Source organism: Ictidomys tridecemlineatus, chromosome 13, assembly GCF_052094955.1.
Source record: "Ictidomys tridecemlineatus isolate mIctTri1 chromosome 13, mIctTri1.hap1, whole genome shotgun sequence".
Lineage (NCBI taxonomy): Eukaryota > Metazoa > Chordata > Mammalia > Rodentia > Sciuridae > Ictidomys > Ictidomys tridecemlineatus.
In genome coordinates, this window is record NC_135489.1 from 68,711,639 (window position 1) to 68,717,901 (window position 6,263).

Below are 6,263 nucleotides of genomic sequence, written 5' to 3' on the forward strand. Positions count from 1 at the left end.
TTTTTAAAATGCCAGTTTCACTATGAGCTTTACTAAATCTCAACCCTTGAGTTTGAAATTTTAAAAAAAAATTAGTTATAGTTGGACACAATATCTTTATTTTGTTTATTTATTTTTATGTTGTGCTGAGGATTGAACCCAATGTCTCACACCTGAGGGCAAGCACTCCACCATTGAGTTACAACCTCAGCCTGAGGTTGTGATTTTTAATGTTGGTCAATGGAAATTGACCTAGAACACTGCAAAACAGAAGACAGTGCTTATCTCAAAGAATGCTACTCCTAAAGGTCTCCAGATAAGAACTAGCTGCTTATCTCAGGCCTTGCCATTTTGCCTGAACCAGTGACCACCAGACTACAGATCTGTGGTGATGTTAATGCATGTAGGTAGGTATCTACAACAAGAGATTGTAGACTAAAAAGATGCCAACATCTCAAGATTTGCCTTGCTCAGAAAACCAAGGCTTTTCCAAATGACCAATGCCTAATGTCACAGAATCATGTGTGTCAAAAATGATCCAGTGGCTGGAGATGCAGCTCAGTGGTAGAGCTTTTGACTATCACACAGTGGGGACCCCAGTTTGACCCATAGCACTGGGAAAAATCCATAACAGAGTAGACTATGTGATTGTAATATACTTGATGAAAACAACTGACATGGTATCAGGTTCTATAACCAGCCTTCAGAAATGATAACTTTAAAAGTGTTCTTACAGTATTGAAAAGAATAACCCCCAATATATGCAAGAACTATTAAAGATTTCTCCCTTTTCCAACTATACCATGTGTAAGGCCAGATTTTCTTCAAATGCTTCAAAGTAGTATCAGAAGCAGATGTAGGAAGTCAGCTGACTTCTGTTAAACAGGCTTCCAAGAATTATAGGAAAGCCACTCTTCTAAACATCATTAACACATGTGGGTTTATTCTTTTTATCTTAAATGAACTGATACACTCTTGAAACTTTTCAGTTTCTAATACTATAAGCATTGATAGATTTGACCCACATAAACAAATCAAAAAAACAAGGAGAGAAATGAATTACAGTAGATGGGATAGAAAGAGAAGATGGGGGGGGAGAGGGATAGTAGAGAATAGGAAGATGTGAGGGAAGGGGAGGGGGATAGTAGGGGATAGGAAAGGTAGCTGAATACAACAGTTACTAGTATGACATTATGTAAAAATGTGAATGTGTAACCGATATGATTCTGCAATCTGTATTTGGGGTAAAAATGGGAGTTCATAACTCACTTGAAACTAATGTTTGAAATATGATATGTCAAGAGCTCTATAAGGTTTTGAACAACCAATAAAAATAAATAAATAAATAAATAAATAAGTTTTAAGACTGTAAAAGGGCCTGAATCCAAAATGTTTGAGAACAACTGGTCTGCAAACTGGAACTTAATATTCCTTCAAGCCTCTGCAAACATATTTTTAATAAAAAGCTGTTAAGGAATCTCCATATTGCTTTCTAGATTAGTGGCACCAATTTGCAGTCCCACCAGCAATGTATGAGTAAGTGTGCCTTTCCCCCCATATCCTCAATAAAACTTATTGTTGTTTGTATTCTTACAAGCTGCCATTCTGACTGGAATGAGTTGAAATATTAGATTAGTTTTGATTTACATTTCTCTAATTGCTAGAGATGTTGAACATTTTTTCATATATTTGTTGATTGATTGTATATCATCTTCTGAGAAGTTCTGTTCATTTCCTTAGCCCATTTTTTGATTGGGTTATTTTTTTTTGGTGTTAAGTTTTTGAGTTCTTTATATATCCTAGAAATTAGTGCTCTGATGTCCATGTGGTAAAAATTTACTTCCATTCTGTAGGCTCTCTCTGTACCTCACTGATTGTTTCTTTTGCTGAGAAAAAGCTTTTGAGTTTGAATCCATCCCATTTATTTATTCTTTTTTTAATTAGTTACACATGACAGTACAATGATCTTGACATGTCATACATTTGAATTAAATGGGACATAATTTCTCATTTTTCTGAGTGTACATGTTGCAGAATTACATTGGTCATGCAGTCACGTATATATCCACAGCAATAATAATAATAATTTTATTCTTAAAAAATAAATTTATTCTTAATTTTATTTCTTGTGCTATAGGAGTCTTGTTAAGAAATTGGGACCTAATCTGACATGATGAAGATTTAGGCCTACTTTTTCTTCTAATAAGCACAAGGTCTCTGGTCTAATTCCTAGGTCCTTGATCCATTTTGAGTTGAGTTTTGTGCATGGTGAGAGATAGGGGCTTAATTTCATTTTGGTGTATATGGGTTTCCAGTTTTCCCAGCACCATGTGTTAAAGAGGCTATCTTTTATCCAATATATGTTTTTGGCATCTCTGTCTAGTATGAAATAACTGTATTTTGTGGGTTGGTCTCTGTGTCTCTGTACCATTGGTCTACAAGTCTAATTTGGTGCCAATACCATGCTTTTTTAGTTACTGTTGCTCTGTAGTATAGTTTAAAGTCTGGTATAGTGATGCCACCTGCTTCACTGTTCTATCCAACTTGGGTTTATACCTAAGGACTTAAAATCAGCATACTGTAGTGACACATCCACATCAATGTGTATAGCAGCACAATTAGCAATAGCTAAATTGTACAACCAATCTAGATGCCCTTCAGTAGATAAATGGATAAAGAAACTATGGTGTATATATACACAGTGGAATATTACTCATCATTAAAAGAGAATAAAACCATGACATTTTCAGGTAAATGGATAGAGTTGGAGAATATCATGCTAAATGAAAAAAGCCAATCCTAAAAAACCAAAGTCTGAATATTTTCTCTGATATGTGGATGCTGATCCAGAATGGAGGTCGGGGGGAGCATGGAAGGAATGGAGGAACTTTAGATAGGGCAAAGGGGAGGGAGGGAAAGGGAGGGTGCATGGGGATAGGAAAGATGGTAGAATGAGATGGACATCATTACACTAAGTACATGTATGAAGACACAAATGGTGTGACACTACTTTGTGTACAACCAGAAACATGAAAAAAATTGTACTCTATGTGTACTATGAATTGAAATGCACTCTGCTGTCATGCATAACAAATTAGATTGAATGAATTAATTAAAAGAGCTATTAAATCTATATACCTATATATATTTTATACCTTTATACACACAGAGAAATAGATGGGCAGATGATTGGTTAATAGATGCTCTTTTGTATAGGGTGATTCTGCCATTCTAATGTCATCAGGAATAATATTTATCTTTCCACAGCTTCCATGCAATGAAAGATTACATCCAGGCCTACTTGTCCCTATTAGAGAAGAAGGCATTCATCATTAAAGATAAGACTGAACCCTACATGCTCTTCATCAACTGCCTGGAAGTAAGCCAGCTGCCACTTTGGTGCTTTTCTTCTACAAACTCTCTTAACCATATGGTTTACACAGTGGCAGAGTTTCTGAAAACTGAAAAAATGCAGCTTTATTCAGTACAATTAATAGATGCTTTTTTTCCATGTGAAAAAAAAGAAAGAAGTTTCAAAGAGTTTGCTCTGCTCTTAGATGTCACACACACAGTTACAATTCACTTGGTGATATTTCCATCACTGCGTGTCTGATGTTGGTCTCGTGAGATCCTCACCTAGCATCTGAAAATGTCTGATGTTAGCACAGCAGTGAAATCCCCTACAGATGCATTTTTTGAAGGTGTCCCTGTTGTTCAGCAGTATATAGAGTACAAATGAAATGCTAAATGAAAAGAGCCAATCCTAAAAAAGTCTGAATGTTTTCTCTGATATGTGGATGCTGATCCAGAATGGAGGTTGGGGGGAGCATGGAAGGAATGGAGGAACTTTAGATAGGGCAAAGGGGAGGGAGTCATGTACATGTGTGTGCAAAGCAGAAGAAACCACAGCCTGGATGAGTACACAACAGGGTTAGCAATGGTCATCCCCACCTGGCGAGATCCTGAATCCTTTTTATTTTTATTGTCTTCATATTTTAATTCCCAAAACTTGTATAATGCATATTATAAAAATAGATTATACACATTTTTTCCTTATCAGTTTGCTTTTTACTGGTTGTTTTCTATAATTTTAGAAGGATGGGGAGTTGCCTGTTGGAAAGTATAATATTCTTTTCTTTCTTGTTCTCTGTTCCTTAGGATTCAATTCATTAGAAGACCAGCGCTTACTGTACAAGGAGTGAACTCAACTGCCTGAGGGAGGAAGGCCATTTCCTACAGACCTGCTCCTCAGAGAGACAAGGCCAAGGCCCATGCTCAGCAAAGGCATGGGCCCTGGTGCCAACAGTCTTGAAAGAACAGTGACAGAAATGGCCATTCACACTGCAGCTGTCCTTCTGTGTGGACAGAGTGAAGTCTTGGTGCCCCTGAGGAACTTAGCTTTCTCTCCCGCCAGCATGTCGGTAAGCTGCATGATGATAACTTTGATTTTACAGTGAAACTTCAGTGTATTTTTTTCATGTTGAGACCTAGCCGGTGGCCGTGGGAACTCTCAAACCTGTCCACCTTTTAGATTCTCTGCCCCGTTGACCCACTTGATCCTTCAGCACAGTGCTGGTGAAAACATGCTGTGCCCTTTGCAGGTTCACACAGAGCTGTTGTACATCCTCTGTAAACAGCTCTGGAGCTGAGAAGAAACTGCCTCACTCTGTGCCTCTTGCTGGGCAGCAGCTGCAGCCCAGAGGCCCTCTCAGCAGGGCCACTTCTGCTCTTGGTCTTTCAGAATGCTTTTCTTCCAACCATGCCTGAAGACCTGCTGGCTCAAGCCCAGAAGTGGGAGGGTCTGGAAGGCGTCCAATGGTATAGTGAGTACCAGTGTATGGGGAGGGGTCGCACTCTTCTCAGCTTGTAAGGTCTGCCTGCGGCCATGCCATACCTGAGGCTGGACCTGGGCTTCACTAGGTTCTGCTGAAAGCCCATGTTACTTGCCTCCTCCTGCCTTTGGCTTGAGGGCCACAGAGTTAATTGACTAGATGACCAAATAATTTCCCTATGTAGTCATGGGATAAGAGCCATTGGGCTACACTGGTGCTCTCTAGAAATGTCACTTGGAAGAAGGGGGGCCTGGAGACCACACTGAGGCTCAATCAAAGGCCAGTCACAATCCAGAGGTTTTTGACCCAGAGAGAGCTTCCCGCAGCCTACACCTGGGAGACAGCCACATAACCCATGACTTTATATGAGTTGTGCTGTTGCCTTAAGTAAATAATCTTCTAAAACTAGTTTTTAAAGTTGTACTGAAACATGCTTTTGCCAAAAAAATAAAATTCCAAGAGAACAGAAAGATATACAGTGCTGCCACCAAGTTACCCCTGGTTTGTGTCTGGAATTCAACTTCTCTCTGCTGTGTAAACCAGACTATTTTCATGGGTGATATGTGTTCACTGAGCTCCAGGAACACGCAAGTAATTTAGCTGATGGCATGGCTCCAGGCTTCTGGTGAGGTGTTTAGGACATGGGCTCTGTGTCCTGTTGGTCAGGGCCAGAGAGGAGGGCAGCAACTTACCCTTCCCACATTTGGTAATTTGATGGAGACTTGCTAATATGTGTCCTGTTGTTCTTTGAACAGTTTGTCCCAATGGTCATCCGTGCACTGTAGGAGAGGTGAGTCTTGGTGTTTGGGGGAGGCTCAAAATGTGCATTCCCATCTGGGATGGTGGGGAAAGACTTGGGAATAAGGGTCTTCACCTTCTGGGAGGCACAGGTGCATTCTGAGGACTACTCAGTGTGTTCCAACTGAGTCTCATTTAGAGATACCAAGGACATAATTCTTTCCTGCAGGTCATCTGTGCATTGTAGGATATTTAGCAGCATATCTAGCCTCAGCTCACTGGGTGCCAGTAGCAGTACCCCCCAGCCTAGTGTGATGCCCAAGAATGTCTGCAGGCATCACCCAAGTCTCCTGGGATGCCATAATGCTGCTGGCTGGGAGCACTGTAGCAGGGCTCAGCCACACAGACCCTCAGCTGGATCACTAGCCAGAGAGAAATGTGGGCTGAATACCAGAGAACAGGAGAGGACAAGAAAAGAGGACTGATTTTTGGCACATTGCAGCATTTAATATCCAATATTTAGATTATAAATTACTAAAATGATCTAGCAAAGGATTATGAGAAAGAGTAAGTAGGGAGGTAATACAAATACCAAAGGGGATTGCATCACCTTAGATAAAGGGAGAAAGGGAAAATGAATTTCTGCTTCAAGATGCAGGCAGTAACCATAAGTGTCACCACTGTCAGATTGTCACCATAAGATGAGGACAGATG

General features: G+C 40.0%; 1 long non-coding RNA gene across 2 annotated transcripts; it reads left to right on the forward strand.

Annotated features, from left to right (window-relative positions):
* The first annotated feature begins 3,242 nt into the window (after positions 1-3,242).
* Positions 3,243-6,025, forward strand: LOC144369897 (uncharacterized). 2 transcript variants are annotated; one of them, XR_013429741.1, is made up of 3 exons: positions 3,243-3,358; positions 4,138-4,400; positions 4,721-6,025. It is a non-coding gene; the product is annotated as an uncharacterized LOC144369897 (long non-coding RNA). The 2 variants fall into 2 exon arrangements; XR_013429740.1 differs by having other exon boundaries at positions 4,138-6,025.
* The last annotated feature ends 238 nt before the right edge of the window (positions 6,026-6,263 follow it).